Here is a 23839-nt window from a genome sequence, read left to right on the forward strand (position 1 = left end):
CCGCTACTCCCATGCCCTGAACACTGAGAGGACTTAAAGACCCCTGGAAAGCAATGACAAGGTAGTATCAAAAATACCAGCTTGTCTGAAAAAGGCTTTATGTGTCAAAAATACTGTTGTTTTTTTTTTTTTTTTTTCTCAAATGCTATAAATGTTTCATTTTTCTGAAATTATTGCTGAGATGTGTATGTAGCTATTATATATATTTATACACACATGTTTAACCTTAGAAAACCTGCCTGTGGGCAGAGCAGTGGCAAATCAAAAGGAACCTGTTACTTTTCATAAGTTATTAAATGTACTGTAAACTATTATGTTTTAAGTAGTCACTAGACTTATTAGGGACTGTTTGTAGGATGACAACATTTTTGAAAAGCTTGAGATCAGATCAGACCCTTCTAAAGGCTATCAAATGAGGGAAATAAAAAATAATCTATAGTCAAATGCAAATGAAAATTTGTAGGGAACATTTCAGACATTGCCATTACAGGAACAAAAGACATATTTAGAACTTTTACTCACAGGCACCAAAAAACCAAAGCTTTTCAAAACACCAAGCAAAACAAAAATAAATGTTGTGTAGCAGCCCATCCCTTCAAACTTGGGATTCAAACAACCTCATCATTCCACAGGGGAGATGGTCATTTTGCAAACAGACACGGTTGCAAGCAGTGCCAATGGTGGAGGAAAGGAGACATTTCATACTGAGGAGGGAAAGACAAACACACACACACCCTCCTCTGCCTGCCCCCTTCCCTGGCAGAGGCCCAGTGTCAGTGAACAACAACACTCCTGGTCTTCAGAAACGTCTGGAAGGAATCCAGAGCCATACGTATATGACTTGACTCTCTCCCTTTTCCTGGTATAAACCTGTCTATGTGTTAAATACCTGACTTCTTCCTTGCATTCTGCTTATCCTTTCTCATTCTTTTTTCTTCTTCTCTGCCACCAAAATGACTGAGATCAAGAGGAAAGGATAAAGTGGAGCAACAATACCCCACTGCCTCCCAGAGCAAATTTTAGGAAAAAAACCCTCACTCATGGCATTTTCATTTATAGCAAGCAAGGTCTTCTTGACTCTGGCTGCACATTACTGCACCCTTGGCACCAACAAACTAGCCAAAATAATTTACCGGCTTCTAGATACTCAGCACTCCAAAAAACTTTTCCCTGAGAACTTTGCAGTTGTTTTTCCCAAACACACTGGAAAACCACACCCAGTTTGTGTGAGCTCGTTTGTCAGCTATGCTCAGCACTTCAGAGTGGTTTCAAAACAAAACAAAGACCTCAGACCAACTGCTTCACACAGATTATTCCTCAAAGCCTGAAAATCAGCCTTGCGGAGTCACGACTACATCAGGGCTTGCATTTGTACTGGTCACATCAGGTCCTGTGGCTGCTGATGCTCCCAGTGATTACTCTCAGTGAGTGGAGTAATCCATTACCTTTATCACAACACTTTTGATCATGACAGACAGAAGTGCTCTAAACATAGTACATGATTTATTCACAGAGCTTTCTAATTTAGCCACTGAGACAGTTGCTTAGACTGAATATTAAGGATTTCTTACTGTGTTAGGTCAGAGTAGAGAAAGCGATTTTCATTTCTAGAAGGTAAAGCTTTTGGGGAAAAAAGAAAATATCAGGTACAATTAAGTTTGTGGTCGCTACTTAGCTATTCTTCCCAGACACCAAGAGACTGGTTAATGCATCATCATCAGGGAATCCTGCTGCTTCAGACCACTGTGTTCCTATCTATCCAGACAGAACAATCCAGGAGCTGTTCATATATGAGCACCTAACTTGTAACTAATGGTTTGTAAGCTTTTTGTGGACTTTTCCTTCCTCAACTGTTTTTTTTTGAGAAATGATGCTTCTTGAGAGAGAGAGAACAGACTGCATGTATACGTTCAAAATATACGTCACCAATGCAAAGAATTTTGCTTGAATTTCTCCTTCAAAGTGTGACTTTCAGTCCTAAAATCTCAAAGGTAAGGCCCTCTGCTAGTCCCTTCTTTAAACCATGTGTGGTGGTATTTGCAATGTGTATTTGTCATGTACACATACATCTGTATATATAATGTATTTACATCATACATATACATATATATATATAAACACACAGAGAAGTTGCTGAGTTCTCAAAGGTGACTTTAAACTAAGACTAAATACCAAACAATGTTTGTATAATAACTCAAATGTGTTTATAAACCTCTTAAGTGCTTTCAGCAATTATTTCTTCTGTTTAAAGGTTTGGTTTCGTAGGTCTTTATCAGATCTCGGCAGTTATAATTCAATACCAGAAAAATTATAGTAATTGTTACATGTCTGTTACCATGTGTTACCACTGCATGTGTTACTACATCAATAGTCTCTTCTGGTATGAAATGTCTTATAATTCTCTCTCAAGAAATAAAGGGAAAAAAAAGAGATCTATTTCTTGAAGTCTAGTGGGAAGTGGGACTACCCTGAGTAAAAGGGCAATCAGACCCCCAGTAACAAATAGCAGTTACATTGGTGACTTTTGTGTTTCAAATAAATTATTCCTTTTTTTTTTCCAGCTTCCTTTTAAAAACCAATTTCTCTACTTTTACATTTTTTATTACATGTTAAAATATAATTCTGTGTCTTGGAAAATCGTGAAATTATGAAGCTGAAATTGACCTTCAGACTCTGAAGTAGCTACAGCTTACTTTTGGGATCCGAATGAAAATGCTTAGCAGAGTGGGCTATATTTACTTTGTAAATCATTGCCATAAAACATAAAATGCAATTACTTTTTTAAACTATACACAATATAAAAAGGGCAAAGAAGGCAGGCAACATTTCAAGTTGCCATCAATTTCATTTGACTTTATTTGAAGTTCATTCTCCATAAAATACCAGTATCTAATGAGGAAACACATGTAAGCAATGCACACCCACAGGTAGGCATTGCATTCCTCAGAAATATTAAAGTCTAAGATGGGTCATCAGAATTCAACAGCAAACTTGTATATTAACTCACCAGTTCAGATCACTCTTCTGTATCAGAGGAAGATAACCTCTGTCCAACTAAAATTATGCCTCTCTTTTTGTACAATTCTATGGAAGGTATTTTTCTTCATTTCACTTCAAGAAGTGCAGTTTATAACCCAGGATCTCATATCTGACATTGGTCATATAATTTGTCTCCTGCAAAACTGTTAATGGTAACAGAATGATCTAATCCTTTAGGCCTTGCAGATCTTAATTTTTATGATATGCTGTTAGCACTGAATTCTGCAGAATTATTTCCTTTCATTCATTTTAAGGATATTCAAATTGCTGCTACTTGTGACTTCCATTTCCTGGGGACTTGAAGAAAGACTTTCTTATTGCTTTTTCTTGCCTGGGTGTAGCAGACTACACCATTGTCAATAGCCATTCCTAAATATCTGCTTCTGAAGAAAAGCGTCCTTGTTTTTCATTGTCATTTCTGTAAAAAAAAAAAAAATTTCTTCCTATTGTACGTGATTCTGTATGTGTACAAGTTAAAATTTACCTATGATTTTGTTCACAGTAGGGAAAAAATGTAGTAGGAATGAAGTTTTCTAGATTTTGGAAGCTCCTCTTAATTTTTCCTAACATGGATGATGATATGTAATGACCACACTTTCAACTCAGACTTAAAATCACCAACAAAATTGGTCAAGAGCAATCCCAGCATGGTTCTTTGCATGCTGCTGCTAGATGACCTACATTTCAAAAAACAGCCAGGACTTAAAGAATTTGATGCCTAGCCAGTATTTAATTCAGAACAAAAAATTATCTGTCTAACAAGAAAAAAGGACTTTATGTTAAAAACATCATCAAAACCGCCTAGAAACTTGGATGATATACACCAGATTTTTTCTTCCCAATATTTAAAATAAAACCTTCAATTAACTTCAAAGACCAGCTGAGAACTTTCACCAGAAACCATATTGTTAGTCAGATGATGTAATTCTGTTTTTCTAAGCATATGTTTCTGTTTTGACTGGCCTGAAATGCTTCCCCTCTATCTAGGTTATCGTGCATTCACCTGCAACTCCTGAGGTCACTCTTCAGAGCATTTTCAAAGTGATGCTCCCTGGTGACACTTTCACAGCAACCAGGAAGAACTCCTATTTTAAGGAATATATGGCATGTGTTTGTCAGAAGCTTTCCAGTTTTGGAGCTGAGATCTCTCACAGCTTGAGATGAACACCATCTGGTCCTAGGAGTTCAAGAGAATTAAGATTTCCAAATTGTTCAGTGAATTCCTCCCTGGAGGTTTCTCCCCTTCTTAAAAACAAACTAAGGGCTAAGGTTTCCCTGGGGTGAAATTTCCTTGGGATGAAAATTTCACCAGTGGACATCTTTAGCCTAGTTTAACTGCTTCAGGCAATTGGCTTTTTTTTCAGGCTTGTCGTCTGTCTTAAAACTTCTTTATCCCATTGATCCCTCAAGGTCCAAGGAAACAAGTGCAATCCTTCTGCCTCAGACACACATTAATACTTCTTGTTTGGTAGCAGTAGCCATCTCTTTACCTTTTCTGCAGTTAAGGAAGAAATCTTTACTTATGAGCTTAGAAGTTAGAGTGGAATTTTTCATCATGTTTGGATAGGAGATATTTTTCAACCCGAAAAACACATTGATGTGGCTTGTACAGATAAACAAAATCCAAGAGCATAAAGGAATTTAAAAGGGTCACTGTGATCAGCTGATTTAATTTAGCACAAGCTGAGCTGTTTTCTGCCCTACCCAAGTTTTTAAATCCATGTTTTCATTGGGATAACAATGTCCAGAAAACCAACCCACACTTTGCTCCCTTTTATCCCACAGACTTTACAACCTAGAATAAACGGGTGGCTTGCAGCAATGTAAGAAGTAATACAGAAGATAAATATTCCTGATCTACATCTAGTAGCACAGCAAATGGAAAAGGAAAAAAGGAATGAGGCAGAATCTGAAGGGAGACAGCATTTTAAGGAGAAGAACATGGCTGACCAATGAATACATGTAAAAAGATCCTTAAGGTTAAAGACAAAAATGTTGGTGACCAAACCAGAAGGAAATGAACTGGTGTGGTGGAAGTTAATTGATGCAGGGTTAGGATTTGGATTCAGTCTTAGGGCATGTGAAGCAGGAAAGAAAGGCAGAAACATGTTTTGGCCAGATGGATCAGAATGAGAGATAACCAGCCAGTGGTTAACCACCTTCACACAGAATACACCATATCTTCTTCAAAGATGAAAAAACTCTCACTTTGCTCTAGCAAAAGGAAATTTGGAGTACTCTAGGTTATCTTCCCTCAGGAATATGAGCATGGATACTCATAGATTGGCCCTACTGGGCTCCCAGTTTTCAGAACACTGCAGTTGTGGGAATTTGTGAGCAAGACTTGCTGACTGTTGGTGAATCTGTCTTCTTCCTCTTCTTGAAAATTATGTCATACATCAGACCAATTTTCTTTAATGACAAGACGACTGCTGCCAAATCCAGATGCTCCCATAAACGATCTTGTTAGACACGGATGTGACAAAGCACACTCGACTGACCTCTGCCTGTGCAGACCCCTGAGCACTATTCCAGGAGAAGCGCCTGAGTTGCTGCATGTATATCAGTACATCTGCCTCCCTTTTCACATTTAACGGCTCCTTTTTTCTCCATACTTATTCCTTTTCATCCTCTTCCCTTCAGTACAATGACTCATACACAATATTCAAAATTGTTTTCAAAGCTGTTGACTTAAATGAACAGTCAACAGCTTACCAAACCCTGACAGAGAAATTAGACACAAGCTGATAAAATCAAAGACACATACCAAAGGTGTAATGGAAACACAGAACTCCCTTTGTGAAAGTACTTTTGAATAAAGAAAGTATTTTAGGAGCAAGATAAACTGCTTTTCTAATGGTAGGTGGTCTTTTCTATTCTTCAGATTTTTTCCAATACATCAGAATTAAATCCACTTAGAGCATGAACAAAACTTTCCTCTTGCTTGAACACCAGTGGGACAAAGCTACAGGCAGCTCTGAATTGCAGTTCACACGTGGCACTGACAGAGCCGTGTCCTTCCCAGAAAACCCTATTAAAACTTGTATGCACACACCACTAAGGTTATTAATGGACTCTTAACTAGCAGCTACTAATTTGGTCTCATAATCTCATTTAAGATTAAGATTAGGTGCCTCCTATAAAATGTGCATTACTGTTTGACTCCTGATCCCCAGAAGGCAGTTTTCAGAGTCGTCTAGCATTTGTAAAGTTGGGACAGGTCATTTTAGAGCTGATGTTCCAAGAGATAAACAGCACAGAAAAAAAGGTTGTACACTTCTGGAGGCTGGAGCTGAAATCAATGGACTCTTTGTTTTCTTGTTTTTGTTTTTAACTTACTGTGCAAAGCATAATAAAAGGCAGGTTCATAGAGCCAGTCTTGTGCCCTTCCCTCTGTGTGCTGCATAACGTGTTCTGCTTCTCACCCACACCCACAGTCTAGGGGCCAAGGCAGCTGTTTTGCTCATGTGCCACTAAAATCAAAATGTTCCAAAGTGACCTGCCAGAGGACAAAATTACAGTCTCTAGAAGCCAAGGACAAGGATCCTCATTTCAGATTAAACCACAACACCATTTTTCTTTTCTAAGTGTGACTGGATCTCCTTTGAAGAGTGCCTCCTCTCGGAGGTGCTACACTCATTGAAGACAGTGGTTTCACAGCTGAGATGGGGCTGAATGCTCTTTAAGCAATAGGGTTTCAATTAAAGTAGCATGAGAGGTTTTTGGCTCTTGGAGCAGCACCACGTCAGTAAGGACTCCAGATGTTTATCCAAAGAAACATCATGGCAACAGCCTCTCTGACACAGTTCCTCTGTGCTGCAGCATGCTTCAGGGGTTGTCATCATGACCTTCTTATTGCTGCCACTCCTCTCCACTGCAATCCGTGGAGATTTGTTACTTTGGCTGACTTATCCTCCTCTCGGTACTTAGGAGACTTCACCACAACTCTCTCAGTATTGCTGCTGTCCAGTTCCAGGGCTCTGGATTATTGAAGATTACAGGTAACAAAGTGCCTCCTTGATGAACGATCTCAACACCTCACTATAAGCTTCCTGGCAACTGGATGTTTTCAGCTGGAAAGTTGGGTTGCCAAAGATTTTCGTCAGCTCAGAAAACCCTTTTCTCACTGGATAAACAGTACTGCTTGTCTGCAGCTTAGATAGGTAGCAAAAAGAATGATCCCTTGTTCTGAGTGATATAGTTTCTCGTACCTTTGACTGCTCTTGAATAGGTCACAAAGTCCAGATTGAAGGCCTGCACCAACTTTTGCATCAGAGTGCTCAGAGCCAAAGGGACTTGATGCCCTCTCTAGCGGGGCAAGCAGAGAAGTGTTTTCCACATCTCTTTTGAATGATCTTATGATGCAACAATACTCACATGTAAAATTCTGCTTTGTGCCCATTTCCACATAAAACTGTGTTACTTCTAATTGGTAAGGAATAGACTAGACTAGACTAGAATAGACTGTTTCAGTTGGAAGTGACCTAAAATGATCATCTTGTTCAACTCTCTGACAGCTTCAGGGATGACTAAAGTTAAAGATCATTATTAAGTCTCACTGTCTCTTAAACACTGGCAGGCTTAGGACATTGACCACTTCTCTTGGAAGACTGCTCCAGTGCTTGAACACTCTTTCAGTAAAGAAATGCTTCCAAATGTCCAATCTAAATCTCCTGTTGTCACAGCCTTGATCCCTTCCCACATGACCTGTCATTGGGTACTGGAGAGCTTAGCACCTCCCTCTCTATGTCCCCCCCTCAGGAAGGTGTAGAGAGCACAAGGATCATATTAAGAGCAAGTTAACATGAATGGGAGCTGGAGCAACTTGCTAGGAGTGCTTGAATAAATAGTTTGAGGCACACCCCTTATTCTGGTAGTTTGGTTTCACATTTTGTTTTCAGGGTGGCCCATTTGAGCTATAAGCAGTTCATTTTCTCTAAATGGGTCAGAGTTTTTCAGTCCCATGATCTTCTACTGTTGCTAATGCATCAGTGCTTTTTCATCTGATTGCCCAGCGAGACCTCAGAGGTGCAAATATATGATTCAGACTGGAAAGTATAACTGCCAGTAGCAGCAATTGATTCATCCTGTGAGAGCCTCGGGAATCAAACCTGCAGCAGCTACAGAAATGGATGTGTGTTGGGTGTGCGTGGCCAGGTTTTGGTAGCAGGGAGCTACAGGGGTGACTTCTGTGAGAAGCTGACAGAAGCTTCCTCCATGTCCAGCAGAGTCAATATGTGGTGGCTCCAACATGGACCTGCCACTAGCCATGGCTGGGCCAATCAGAGGTAGTGGTAACACCTCTGTAGTAACAGATTTAAGAAGAGGGAAAAAGTTATTGCAGAGTTATAATTGCAGCCAGAGAAGAGCAGGGTGAGAACATGTGAGAGACAACTCTGCAGACACCAAAGTCAGTGGAGAAGGAGGGGGAGGAGGTGCTTCAGAGCCAGGGTGGAGATTCCTCTGCAGCCCATGGTGGAGACCATGATGAAGAAGCTCTGCCCCTGCAACCCATGGAGGGATGCAGAGATCCACCCACAACCCATGGAAGAGACCCACACTAGACCAAGAGGGTGCCTGAGAAGGCCCATGGTGGAGCAGGCTCCTGTCAAGGACCTGCAGATCCATGGAGAGAGCAGGTTTCCTGGTAGGACTTGTGACCCTCTGGGGAAGGAGCCTGTCCTTAAATGACTGCACCCCATGGAAGAGTGACCCATGCTGCAGCAGTCTGTGCATGGGCTGTGGCCTGTGGGAAGGACTCATATTGATGAAGTTCATGGAGAACTGTCTCCCATGGGAGGGACTCCGCGCTGGAGCAGGGACTGACTTTTCTCCCTGAGAAGGAAGCAGCAGCAAAAACAGCCTGTAACAAACTGATTGTAGCCCTCATTCCCTATCTCTCTGCACTGCTGAGGGGGAGGAAATAGAGTTCAGGAAGGAGGGAGGGATGGGGGCAAGGTGATCTTAAGATTTATTTTATTTCTCATTATCCTGCTCTGGTTTTGGTAGTAATAAATTCACTTGATATTCCTAATTTCAGTCTCTTTTGCTTGTAATGGTATTTGATGAGTGATCTCTCCCTGCACTTAACTCATAAACCTTTCACTATATTTTCTCTTCCCTGTCCAGTTTGAGGGGGAGTGATAGAGCAGCTTTGGTGGGCACCTGGCATCCAGCCAGGTTCAACCCACCAAAGGATGCCATGTCCTTGGGTGCTGTTGATGAGGTACTGTTTTTCTTTCACAGTCTCAGAATATATTAATCTTTCCAAATAAAACATTTTTGGCAGTTTTTTACAGTCACAGAAATCTCCTCTGACTCAAACTGGTATCAGACTGGGAGAAGGAGGTGGGAAGTGGAATAAGGAAAGGAATCAACCCACTGATGGTGTCTTCTCTCTTCCTGGTCTCAAACCAGAATTGCTCCTTCCATCTAGTGAGCCTGCAGCAAGACCCCTCTGGCTCTTCTCTCCAGAGCATTTCCAGTATCATGAAGCTAAGCACACCTAAAAGCTTAAAATGCTGCTGGGGCATGTTTCTGTGGACTTCTCACAGACCACCTGTGAAACAACCATGTAGACAGGAGGAAAACTGATCTCTGACCCCAAGGCCTCCTCTACCAGCAATTATCACATAGAAAATGGGCACAATAATTTTGTCTGTAAGCTCTCCCACAGTCATTCTAAGCAGACTTTTCCAAATAAAAAGGAAATTTCTTCTTAGCCACAAAGTGCCTGTTCCTCAGCAGGTCTGCTCCCTCTTGTTCTTTTATTCCACTAAAAGTTTAAAATAAACTCCACAAAGACCATATTGCAAAACGAAAAGTTAAACCAGCACCCAGCGAAACACACATGAAGACAAATGGCTAAAACTGACAACTTGAAACTTTAGCAGCGTCAAATTACTTCAGTCCCTACCTGAATTCTTGTGGATAGAGATGTTGCAGCTCAGAAATGAGGGGCCCAGAAAGACTAGCAGAACTGGCTAAATGTAGTGCTGAACTCCCAGAGAAGCTGGTGGGATAACAGTGATGAGAATGAGATGGGCTGTCAGCCTTCTGGACGAGTTGAAGGAAAGGACTGTCAGTGTCAGAAAATAAGCTGTTTTTTCAATTACTTGTGCTAATACAGAGTCTTTGAATCCAGGGCATCTTCTTAGGGAATAGACAGAAAGGTACAATTAGTGGATCCAAGGACAATTCAGATAATTATTTCTTCTTGTAGTTAGCTCCTGTCCATAAAACAGAATGGCTTAAAATGAAGAGAATGTACTAAAATTTTTGGACAACAACAGAAACACTCAATTTTTATAAAAAGCTTGTTAGGAAAATGGGTTAAATGAATTCATTAATTTCCCAGTTGCTCTGCAAACACTCTTCTCAGCTCCTCTTAACTCACCCCACTTATCTACCCAAACACAGGAGAGATGTATCAGTTCTCCATCATACTTGGTAAAAATACAATATTTTCATGTTTACTCTTAAAGGATATATCTTTTCCAATTCCGTTTCCTGGAAGATATGCTAATTCCTTCAGGCTTCTTAAGATATGCTAGTAACATCATCATTTTATCTTAATTACTATCTCAGTTCGAGCCACCAAGTTGCTGTCTTTGATTTTGTTGTCTCTGCAAATACAAATAAAACCATACTTCAGTGGTTCTACAAGAGACTACACAGTGTGTGCCTCTAGCTCTTACACAAAGAATTAACAGACACAGTATTCAGGAAGTAGTACTTTCCCAGCAACCAGAGTGCTGGGACAAAATGGCAATGATATACAGGACCATACCTACACTCCTGGGATTGTAGAGAATCTGCTGGAATGTGGGAAAAGTTAAGGTCACTGTGTGGAACAAGTTGACTCACTCCATATTACTGTGAATGGCAGGAACATTTAATAAGTGCTCTTTTAAAGTTATATAAATTTCCAGATTTACCTCAATTTGGCTTCATGAAACTGAAAGTTTCAAAGCATTAAAAAAAAGCATCATTTCTCCCTTTGATATGAAAAACCTCAAAGACCACATAAAAACCTGGTACTTCTTGGAAGTGTGGCTCTATTTTTTTACCTTGTCTAATATTTACTACTTATTTGGTATGCCAAGCTTTCACATCCAGTGCATAACAAAGTCCTATTAATGTTGTTTTTTATGGGAGTTTTATGCTTCTTCCTCAAAAAGGATGAAACAGGTATATATATATATTTTTTTTTTTTTTTGTGATGGACATCAAAATCAATAGGTCTCACCACCTCTGGAGCCTTGCTGGCAGGGAATACTTATGTCTCAAGAAATTTTCCTAGCTGGTATCCCTACATCCATTCCCAGGAGTGGGAAATTCTCTCAGGAATACAGATGATTAATTCAATCTGTGATTGTACCACAGACTTGACTGCTTTGAAAGGATTGACTTTTCTGTCTTTGCTCCTTTCCTCTTCATTCTCAAGCTTAAACTCAAATCATAAGCTTGTGGGAGGGGATAAAGAATCCCCAGTGCCAACATTCCACTGTTCCCTACTCTCAGGTCCATCAATCTACAAATGCACATAACCCTGTATGTTTAAGATCCAGGTTGTAACTGATACTATTTGAATCACGCAGGTGCACTCAGGTCTGTGGGGCCTTGCTAGCAATCCCTGCTCACAAAACTGACAGGTAAATGGAAAAGGAGACTGTTTCCTAATATTTTTTTTTCATATTTATTTCATATGTTTCTTTTAGATAGTGAAATCTATCAGATGGTCCTTATGCTTTTTTGATGTCTATCTCAAAAGGCTGTGTGCATTTTTGTTATTCACAAGCCATCTCAAAGCCTTTTGTGTATCTGATTTTTAGCCTGCTTTTTTGAGGAAAAAAAGGTTTCTTCAATCGTGTTGTTTGTAAGACCCTTCTTCTAATACTGTTTTTATACCACAGGTCAATCTCAATCAGTTTGGAAAGATAGGTGAGCTCCTAAAGATGTGAAAATTCTGCAAGTTCTGTGAAATCCAGATGTATTTATGTCCCCAGTAAGACAGATAAAATTCAGCACTTTACAGAATTAATCAGTGTACACACATATACATACATGTAAAACATGTAGGGAACACGGGGAAGAACTAATTTTTTATGCATGTACCTGCACAGAACATCTGGAGAAAAAGAGAGATTAATGGGTAGAGATGAAAAAATCAGATATTGAGGAAAGTGGCATTCAGGACTGTGGAAGGTTACAAATTTTAGAAGTGAGAGATGGCCGTGAAGCCCCAAGAGGGAGCAGGAGTTATTCTGGAGGGCAGAGGGTTACATATTACCCATATTACCAGGGACACAAATCTATAGAACGTCAGGCTTCGTGGAGATCGCAGAAAGAGGGATTACTGCTATTTCTGACATTCCCCTGTTATGAGAGCACAGCTGAGTGTCATTAAGGGGCCAAACATCTGGGTTGTGCTGTCTGTACCACTACACTTCTGTCACAGGCCAAGTACTGGGTCAGCTGATGTCCCTGTGGCCTGAGCAGGCATCTGTACAGGATGTGTTAGTAACTGTCCCCTAGTGCCAGGGGGACACGTGAAAGCTTCCCACTTTCTTTCCTGGTAGGGTCTGAGGGAAAATCAATAAGGCAAATCACTGGAAAAAAGGGCTTCCTTAAAGTGAGAACTTACAAAAGTTAAAACTGGTATGAAACTCTATGAAAGCAGAATGGTCAGTCACTGTGACCAAATGTCAGTGACTGCAAAAGGTTCTTTTGTTTTCAAGGAAATCACAGAATCACAGAATCAATTTGGTTGGAAAAGACCTCCAAAATCACCAAGTTAAGTCTTTGACCAATCACCACCTTGTGAACTAGACCCTGGCACTGAGTGCGATGTCCAGTCATTTCTTGAACACTTGCAGGGGTAGTGACACCACCACCTCCCTGGGAAGTCAGTTCCAATGCTTAAGTGCCTTTTAGTGAAGAAATTTTTCCTGACGTCCAACCTGTCTCCTTTATTTCAGGCTAAACAACTTCAGGTCTCTCAGCCACAACTCATATGACCTACTCTGTAAACCCTTTACCAGCTCCATCGTCCTTCTCTAGACACAGTCCAGAACCTCAGGGACCTTTGTGAAGTGAGAGACTCAGAAAGGACACATTGTTTGAGATGTGGCCTCACTAGTGCCGTGTACAGGGGGATGATCACTTTCCTGTTCCTTTTGGCCATACTGTATTTGATACCAGCCAGGAGGACATTGGCCTTCTTGGCCACCTGGGCACACACTGGCTCATCTTCAGCTGCTGTTGACTAGGTCCTTTTCTGCTGAGCAGCTTCCCAGCCTCTCTTGCCCCTAGCCTGTAGCATTGCATAGGGTTATTGTGACCCAAGTGTAAGACCTGGCACTTGGCCTTGTTGAATCTCATATAGTTGGCCTTGTCCCAGTTGATTCTTTTCTGATGGCTTTATGTTGATACACTAGTAAACACTGTGTTTACTGTAATTTTTTAGGTCACCTAAAATCCTACAAATGCAACAGAACAATTTCCCCACCTATTAATGGTACTATTCTTTCCAGACAGAGGAATTTATGGTTTTGTTTGGTAGAATGTGAAATGTTAATCACTTTCAGTATTATTCTGTCACAGAAGTTGGCTGGAATTATTACAGAATGATAAAATAAAGGTAATTTTTTTTCCCTATTGGGCAGTATTTACTTCAAATACTCTTGCTAGGGCCAGTTTAAAGAATCCACAAATTTCAAAGGAGACTTGCCAAATCAGATTCTGTATCTTTCTGATAATTTGCTCACTGGAGCATTTCTCCCTTCAGTATTTATTAGGATAATGACTATGACCTGGATTTCACAGAAGGAAGGTTTGCAAGGAGAGTCAGTACCTTACTAGGCAGTGGTATAGTTGAAGATAGGAGGTGAGATTTGAAGGGTACAACCTTGATATCAAACCAAATTTCCCAATGCTGCTTCTGCAATCTGAGGGCAAACTCTCCTGCCACACAGAGGCAGAGATGTGGGACAGATGCAAGGTTTTCTTAAGGAGACAAAAGAATTTGCAATCTCCACCATGTTAGCTACCAGTGCCTAAACAAGCTTTCCTTCTCACAAAGGGAAAGATCTGAGGTCCTAAAAATAATCTTGGGTCTTCCAATTAGGCTTGTTCTCAGTCAGTTTTGTTTGTACTTCAACTTCCCTGTAAAGGAACAAGAAACTACAAGGCACCTCTCCTCCCAGTAGCTTTGTATAGACTTACAAGCCTGCATCAGTAGTACTTGGTCATGCTCCGTGTATCCTAACTAGCCACTTACTACAGAAATCCATGAAAGAGGTCTTTCATGAGCCAGCATGTCTGATGATCTGCATGGCTTGTGTCTAGCCCAGTGCACTGTAAGCTCTCACATCCTGAGCCCGTTGTTATTGACTCAGCTGTAACGCCGCTGGTTCTCCCAGTCATTAGTGTGAGGCTCCTTAATGAGCAAGTAAACAATTTTGTCACATTAACAACATGTTTTCGGCACACACAGCTTGTAAAAGCACCAGCAGTGAGGAAAACAGCCTTCTATCAACCCAATGCCTTCAACAAAAAAACAAGCTCTGTGGCTTTAATCTTTTAAAGATTTGCAGTACATTATCTGACGACTGCTAATTGCAAGCTAAGCTTGGGACATGAATCAAAGCTTCAAGCTACAATTTTCAGTGAAATGCATTAGGCATTTCAACAAAGCTTAGCTGCTGCAGCAAGGCAAGAGATGATATTTCCTTACCAAATTTAACTCAGGTTCTTTAATTATGGGTGAGTATTAACAATTCAGCTTCTGACCTTTGCTATAAATATACATGTCTGTAGCTTCAATTAGTTGAGACTTGTCTGAATCTCAAGGTGAAGGCGCACTCATGCTTCCATTTCAATCAAGAGGGAAGAATGCAGGCTGGCTTCCACCTTGATAAGTTTAAACTTTGACTTATGTGGAGAGAAAGGAGGAAATGTAATTTAATGGTTTAAGGAGATTTTCATGCCTCTGTAAGACTTGAGCAATGTTTTTTTTCATAGTATAAAGAAATCCATAATTTTGGGATAATTTGTTTTGGTCCACTGCAAGAGCTATGTTTTTTCTCCTACCTAGTGAATTCTAAGCTAGTCAAGCTCTATCTCATCAGGAATCTGCCCAGTTCCTTGCTCAGAAAGACTCACAAATTTTTGGTTTTGTTGTGGTTTTGTTGTGGCAGATACATCCACGATAATGACTACTCTGCTCACCTTGCATCTTCCTCATTTTGAGACCTTGAGAAGATGTGGGAAATAAAAGCTGTAATTTAAAAATTCAAAATTAAAAATACCTAAATAAAGTATAACTGTGACAGATAAAGAAAGGACAACTCCTAAATCCAATCCACACATTGTCCTGCAAAGGTCTTTCACCAATGTTTTAATTTGTAAGCAGAAAGAGTGAGGATTATTACTTAATGCTTCTGTTTATGGCAAAAATCTGATTTACTGATTTGCTACTCATGGTAATCAAGACTCCATTAAAATGCCACCTTAACTACATTGTGGATTTGAAATATATTTTCTTCTTCTGGTTTCCATAGGTTTGGATGTTCAATTTCAGAAAAAAGTCTCAGTGACCTTAAAGTTCATATTTAGACTCAGCTAAGTCTCTTTCAGACTGCAAGATTTCTTTTTCTTCCTTTTCTAAGCAATTCCTTCCCTCTAGCTACAGCAGCTATTTATTTGTGAGTTACTTTAAATCTCTTCCATTTTATAAGGCACTTCACTTTTGACAGCACTAGAAAAAAATGCAGCTTTCCCTTCTAAATTTAGTAGAAGAGGAAAAAAAAACCTACCAGATTGTTTGCTGGTCTCTCTGTCTCTATTCTTTGGTTTCAAACTATTCTCCATAAGTTCCTGTCTATTGCTTTTTGTAAATAACATCTGCTTTTCAAACTCCCTGTCTACTAATTAGTCTGAATCGTTTGTAAGAGTACAGGACTTATTTAGAAATATACAAATCAAATGCTAATGGATAGTAACAAGAATTTCCCACTCACTCAGCACTTACATCAGTTTCCACATTAGAACTATTTAAAAAGAAATAAACCTAGAAAATTTGCTGAGAGGAAAAAATCCTGTTGTTTTGAAGTTGTGTCTTTGGGTTGGCACTGCCAAACGCTTTCAATCTTGAAAAGATTTTTCTGGTGATATAAATGTATTAGTTGTTGTTAACTTTTTTAAAATACCAACTAGTTTGGGAATATCTCCCCTTTGCTGTGAAGAGCTTCAACCCACATCCTTTCTTTCTCAGGGTAATATCTTAACTCCAGCCTATAAAATAATCTCTGCTCAGCTGCTTTCTGTCTCCATGACTATTTAGAAATTCCATACAAAACAAAATAGTACAGACCAGCTCCATCAATAGAGATTGGAGGAAGGAAGTCCTGAAGTGCTTATTTCCTGATTATTAAGGACTTGTTATTAAGACATAGGAGACAAATATAAATCTACTTTGCCAATGGCAAAATATGGCTTTGATCCAAAAATTTTATGTTCACCAGGTAAAATTCCTGAGCTCCAGGATCACAGTGACAAACCCTAAAATCTAATCAATCCAACCCTAATGGTCTTTCCTCAGTAAGTTCCTCAGCTGAATTAAGTACACTAAAGGACAAAGCAGAAACATTAAGACACCACTTTGATTAAAACCCAACTAAGAAAAGTTCTCAAGAGCCAGCTGGAAACACAACCCTGAGCCAGAGCTGTGTCAGAGGGGGTCCTGCACAGCTTCACTCTTGGATGCATGGCTTTTAATGCATTTTATGAATGATCTGGAGAAACATGTGAATGTTATCTGTAGGAAAAAATCCCAACAAACCCCCCGTCCTGGCTGTACACTATCTGTTAACCACTACTAAATCATTTCCAGAAAGACCACCTACTGGATCCCCATCTTTCTATAACCTTAAGGACACACTCTTGAAAGTTGGAACTAAAATTTACACTCACCCCAGTTCTGGTTCCTCAGGTGCACCAGTGTGTCTTCTAAAAAAACCAATATCTTTCTGAATCCCACTCTTATGGATTACAGTTTAATTCCTCAAGAGGCACGTAAGAAATGGTGCCAGACATGTACAGAAGCCAGTAACAGGCAAAGGCATTACAAATTGTTTGTAAGCAACATCTCTAATGCTCTTTTGGAAGGGACTTCTTAGGAAATAAAAGTTGCTAGGTTTGGAGAGACAGAGAGTTGTCATTCCTTGCCTCTTGCATCTGAGAATGGCTAAGAGGCCCCCAGTAGCTCAGTTGCTGTCACCTGAGCACTAGCCAGGCTCTCACAGGTAATTTCACTGCTAGAGGGATACCTTGACACCAAAACAAAAGAATGGCTGTAAGAGTTCAGACCAAGAGTTTCATGTAAATCAGCATCCTAACTCTGACACTTAGGGCCATGAGTGACCATCAAGGGAAGGAAAAGATCAGATTAAGTATACAAATTTCTTTTCCTGTGTGTTTTCCTAAATTTCAGTTCTTGCTGGTTCAGAAGATTTCTGGTGGTCTGTCTACTTCTTAAACCCCAAAAGGTTTATGGTTGAATACTCTTCCAAATATTCACGAAGTTCACTTGAAACACGTGGAAACTGTGCATTTACAACCTTCATCAAATTCTCCAGGTCTGCTGTGAATCACTTCCCTGAGAGGGAAATGCAATGCAAAGGAAACACAGCAAAGCCAGTTCTAAACCCCCTAGAGAAGCTGCTGACAGAAATTCAGCCACAGCCTGAGCTGACCATTTGATTATTCACAGAGCTTCCCCAGTCAGTTTTTGCAGCTCCTTTGAAGCTCTTTGGATGCCACAGTGACATTGCTTCCAGATCACAGCTCAGGTCTGTGGGCACCACTCTACAGTTCTTCCTGATTGCAAATAAAGCTCTTTTCTCCCACAGCTTGCTCCTGCATAAAACTGGTAAAGAATCACAGATTTCCTACTGAGACACAGTTCATAGTGGTGGAAGTCCCACACTGACATAACAAGGAGCATGAGTGATGTGCTAGCACTGAATGAGCAAGAAGCAAGAGCTAAATTCCCGTCCTGTCCTCCCCAGCTACCAGTAGCATACTTGGGAGCAAGGTCTGACACTGAATTAGAAACCATCCAGCTGCAGAGGAGCAGTCTGCTATTTTTTATGGATCCCATTTTGCATATCTTTCAGTCAGTGCAGCTTGAGCTTGGATCATCTCTCTGATCACGAAAGTTTCTAGCTGAGTCACTTATCAATTTCACCCAAGCTATGCTATTTCCATCTCCATTTGTCATATTTATGGCAACGTGTTTACTACTTAATGTTCATATGAAGCTTGGAAGGTAAAAAGTGCTGTCTAACTACTAAATGTTGTCATTTATACTGTTCCTAAAGTATCCAAGGTGAGAAGCACATGTAGAGGAAGCAGCTTGCAGTGCCTATTTTCCAGCACAGGAAACGGAGGGGCATTTGCATGGGGGCAACCATGGTGGCTACCTAACACAGCCAAAGGCAGGGGCAACAACCCACATTTTTATGGCTACACAGGCTTTAATGAAACCCATGCCACTGAAAAGGCTGCCCAGAGCCCCAGTGCCACACTGCCTGTGCCAGCTGCAGAGGCAGCTCCCATTAACTCTGCTGAGTCCCTGAAGGCTCCCATTGCCTCCTGGGGAGCACAGCTCTGGCACCTCAGCCAGAGCCATTTGGCACACACAGCGTACAGTTATGGTGCCATTTCAATGATTTACAAGAACACACGCCTTATTAGTTCAAGAAAGAATGAAAGATTTCTGTGCACTGTGGTCTGTTAAGTAATAGTAATGGATCTCAATTACTTGAAAGACCTCTAATTAATTTCTATATTGGCAACGCCTGAGTTAAGAGGTCAGTCAAGAGATTAACTCCTGTTCTCTCATTGTTGCTCAGCCTGTCAACACCAATTTCCATGAGCCAGGCAATGCTACAGGAATCAAACACCTAAAGAGAAAAAAAGAAATCTAGAATAGCTATTTTCATTTCCTCGTCCTCCTCCTTCCCTCACTAGCTGACAAGAGATACTGTAATGCAGAAGACTAATGGAGAGAAAAAAACCTATTTTGCTGTCTAAAAGATACCTCCCTCACTCTGGTATAATCCTCCTGATCTATTTAAATTGCTTCCCTCCTTAGCCTCCCTCTCCATTTTGGCAGCTCATTCATTTTGAATTTCCTTCTGAACTGTTCTCCTTCTCTGCTGCTGGCTGAAGTGGTCTAAGTCATACTCATGAGTTAAATATTTCCTCATGTTCCTATACCTAAGCCCCAACTTTTCCTCTAGTTTTCTGAAAAATATAATCTGTAGTGAGCTGCTAAGCTTGGACTACGGGCAAGCTGTATGCTGAACCTCTTTGTATGCACTTTCTATTACAGAAGCATACATCAGCCCAGGGACGACAAGTGAAGCAGTTTCAAATGGCACATTTTCATTCTACTTTGCTGAAGTACTTATATCCTGCTTCTAAGTATATATTACTCTATGCACACACACTCTATATACACTTAAAGAGTAAGCACCAGGACTATAATTTTTAAACAGTAGTTGAAATCCTCAGTCACCAATATGGTTTTGGCAGCATACTGCCTTTCATTTCTCATATCACTATGTATCACATTTTTCATATCACTAACTCTGTTTGACTTAAATTATTTCAATTTTAAAAATTCTTTTCTTATGAGTTCAATAGTTACATCTCAGACATCTCCTGCATCATCTAAATTGAAGAATGAAATCTCATCAAGAGCCAGGAAATCTGTCTAGATGCTCAGTGTAATGAGAGTTAAGAACTGCTCAGCTAATAGAAATAGATAGGCTGAGTGTTACACTAAGCTCAGACTTCCCCATTTCTAACCAGATCCTCTGACTACAGTGAAGTTCTGATACCTATTGTCAAAAAATATTCTTCCTTAGAGGACATCTCAGGAATGTGGCAAAAAATAAATGGCTACATTTTCGAAACTAAGGCTGCCATTACCAGGTTTCTGAGTCCATGCTGATCTCATAAGATACAGACTGGTAACCCCATGGCTTCCAACAGATCATTTGGTTAGAATAGTCTTTGATTTTCCAAATGCTTCTTAAGATGAGCTCAGCCTAGGCCACAGATTGAAGCTTGTGAGCAGTCTCAAGGGACACAGGTCTTGCTGGGCACAGAGCACAGGCACACTCTGTTCAGTAGCTCAGGAGATTAACCACCTTCCTTTTCCATATCCCTGTGCTGTGTTAAGATCTCCATTCTCTCTGTCAGTCAGCTTAGCCTCACCTCCTTCATCTTTGCTTCCCAAAAGCAATGCACTGAAAACAAATGACCCAAAACAGTGAACTAAATCTCTTGACTGGTGCATGTGAACAAGTCAGTGCTGGGCATCTCCATTAGGGTTCTGAATCAGACCCTGTGTAGTCACAGCACTGGAGCAAAGATGGAGAGAATCACAGTCTTGCACAGGTACCAGCCCGTCAAATTCCCACAACACAACAAAAGCACTTCTCAGACTAGCAGTATAGGGGGAAAAGGGCACAGAACAGTGGTAAAGTGATTTGGTGTTTGAATTTGTTTACATATTTTTAAACTTTTAAAAATATATTTTTAATAATGGATTTATTACAAGGCCTAAACTATTTTACAAGTAGCATTACCTACTGCTTAAAATGTTAGCTTAGTTATATTCCAAAACTTTGTATATATATATTTATTTTAAGGAGAGAAAAAAAGGGATATCTTTATCTTTCTTTTGGCTGAGTTTGGAGGTTGGGCCTTTTTTAAGTCAGTACAGTACAGTACAGTACAGCACTTGACTGTGAAGACAAAATTTAAGAAAAACAACCTCTGAAAAAGTTTTGTAAGGCAGAATTAAGAACAAGAAAAATCCATTCAGTCATTGTTCTTAATGGGGGGTCTGGTGTGTCAGCATATTTAAAAGTCATTCTAGGTTAGGGCAGCCTGTCTACTTTTATGTTGTGATCTAACTTTGATTCAGCTTCTTTAGCTATAAACATTTTAAACCTGAAAGTCAACCTGAGGTCAGGCTCTGATGCCAGCTGTATATAGGCTGTGGAAGAATAACAAAGTCATGTGTTACAGTGCTGGGAGACATAAGCTGAGGGTTTAGATGGTCATGCTCCTGCTCCTTGTGCCTCCTTGAAGGTTAAAAAAAGGGCAAGACCTTGCCAAACAGAAGTCACAGCTCCAAACTGAGAGCTAATAAAAGCAGAATGTGGAATGCAGAATAAAATTCTATTACCCCTACTAGAAAGTTCAGTAAGGATTCGTAGCTCAAGGAATGAGAAATACTGCTTTTGGAATGACTATACTTAATAAACTTCAACAGAAGGAAAGACAAACTGAACAGTCATTTCTTGCTCTGCAAATATTAGAAAGGAAATCAGATCCATTCTTTTGGAAGCAGCTACTACTGTAAACGAGCTGGGGTTTTGTCTGTTTTTTGTTGGATTTTTTTTTTTGAAAACACAAGTCACACTAATCAATCGCAGCTAAGATACAGAAAAAAAAATGTGTGAAACTTTCCATATGGTTCTGTCTGTAAACAGCAATATTTTTGAAACAAAATTCATATAAAAAATTCCAGAGAGTAAGCAGAATACTCTGAAGTTAGTTTTTAAAAAGCAGCTTTCAGAATTATTTAAAACATATGGGAGAACTGGTCTTATGGTTCAACAAGATTTGTCAATCTGAGATTCAGTTTTATGCCTGATATGGGTCTTGGTAGATTTTCAAATAAGTAAGTATTTTGCCTACTTCACCACTACTGACTATGAGTTATAGAATCTTAGAACACTTTTTTTTTTTTTTTTATTCAAGACTAACCATAGCTGGAGCAGACAATATAAAATTCCCAGTTCTGAAATGTCTGAGGAAGTGGAAAGTTCAAAACAAAGCTTTAATGGCCTAAAGGGTACTTCTACAGTTTAGCTGTTACTTAAAGCACTGTCAGAAACTGATTGACATTCCTATTTGTTCAGATAAAATTTGTAGCTGACATTGAACTACAATTCATATATATAAGCTTGCCTGACAGCAGCTGTACTTAAAGGTGTGCTTAATACCCAGCCACGTATGCCATATCTACAAGTTCTCCCTGGTAAGCCTTCCAGATCTTCGCATGTACATTCTGCAGCCAAAGGAAATATTGATAGGCCAATTATTCAATGACCTCGAGCCAGAGGGCTCAGAGGGCTCAGAAGTAGAAAGCTTTAAGGTTTGAGATCTTCCTGCTTCAGGAATTAAACCCCTTTGAGTTCATAAATAACTAAGGTAGCCAACAGGTTGATGCAATATGTATCTTATTTAAATTCATTAGAGGCACAATTTCTTAAAAGTCTTCCCATTTCCCTGTGTTCAAGGTGTGGCAGCAGACAGGTTTGCCTCCCTCATGCTTGTGTGCGCAGTTCAGAAGACCACTGTGAAAAACAAAACCTCTCAAAGCAGGTGCTATGGACCAAGGGGAGACAGATCCCCTGGACAAGCTAGCTGGCTCTGCTCCTTGTCTCTGGTTGCTGCCTGTGAGATGAAGGCTCAGAGACTCTCATACTGCTGTTCCAGGTAGGCCTTTGCTGTCATTGCCATCAGGGAAATGTTGTAATCTCATGTGGGAGAGGATATAAATACCCTTGAATGGGTTGTGAAATATCCAGGAGACAATTTATCTATTAAGGCATGAGCTGTGCTGTGAGCCACCCGTAAGCAGATCTTGTTTGGCTGTTTATGAACCATTAAGGACCTTTCTTGCTCTTAAGGGGGATGCCACCCCTAAGAATAGACTGTGTTCCTTTCTTTTATATCAAGCTGTGTATCAGCTAATCTGCTAATCCCGAAGGGCAGACACTTCACCATGCTGGGCACCCTGCCCCAGTTCAGATTCAAAAGCTCAAGATCTAAATATGGCCTGAGGCCTGTATATGGTGATGTTTAACACATTTTAAGAACATGCTTTCTTCTGTTTGTCTTCTTGTACATCCTTCAAATTTGTGTTCAAACAGTTTGTATCTGATCTGGAGTTTACAGGTGTAACTACCACTTGGTTAGGATAAACCTAGGCTATCTGAGGAATACATTGGTTTGAGACAGTTGAGGTCCATGACTTTTGGCATCAGAGAAGACCAAAAATGCCCTGAACAAGTGCAAAGAGCCTCTCAAAAGCTTCTGAATATTTAGAGGGTCCATATTGTCCCATCTCCAGGGATCTGCATGCAGGTACAGGGAATACAGGCAGTAAGAAAGACATGGGAAGAACCTAGGAAGGGTCCAGGAAAAGTGTAGCAGCCAAAGAGGCATTGAAAAAATCAGCAGCAACTTGCCACAGACTTCATTAACTCAGAACCGAAGAAACAGGATGACCAGGAGACCAGAACATAGCAAATCTCTTGCACAATCACTGATCTGAGAGGAAGTTAAAAGTCAGAGTGAATACAGAAAGACTCAAAACCAGGTTGAATCTCCTTGTAAAAGTTTTTCAGAGTCACAAGTCTATCCTTCACACCTGCAGCAGACACTGGGCCAACATGCACAGCTTTCCTTCCCCCTTTTCTCCCCAGGCCAAGTGACCAAAGTTAAGCAATGTTTGCTCCTACCACTGTATTAAGAAACACAGTAGACAGAAAGGAAAACCAGCCTCAGCTGGAAAATTCCCTCCTTAGTCATAGGTATGAGAAAATGCTTCACTGTAGACAGGAAAAGTGAACACCCTTCTCCTCCCATTCACCTCCTCCTGGGAGACTGGGTTCAGTTAATGGAAATACCAGGGGAGTGTCTTAGA

The 23839-nt window shown here is 40.2% G+C and overlaps 1 long non-coding RNA gene across 1 annotated transcript; it reads right to left on the minus strand.

The window, feature by feature from the left end:
• Window positions 1-2838: 2838 nt before the first annotated feature.
• Window positions 2839-10259, minus strand: LOC128801506 (uncharacterized). Its single transcript, XR_008435198.1, has 3 exons — window positions 9956-10259; window positions 4043-4216; window positions 2839-3457 (listed from the first exon to the last, which is right to left on the minus strand). It is a non-coding gene; the product is annotated as an uncharacterized LOC128801506 (long non-coding RNA).
• Window positions 10260-23839: the final 13580 nt, after the last annotated feature.

Source organism: Vidua chalybeata, chromosome 1 (genome assembly GCF_026979565.1).
Source record: "Vidua chalybeata isolate OUT-0048 chromosome 1, bVidCha1 merged haplotype, whole genome shotgun sequence".
In the NCBI taxonomy this organism is placed as follows: domain Eukaryota; kingdom Metazoa; phylum Chordata; class Aves; order Passeriformes; family Viduidae; genus Vidua; species Vidua chalybeata.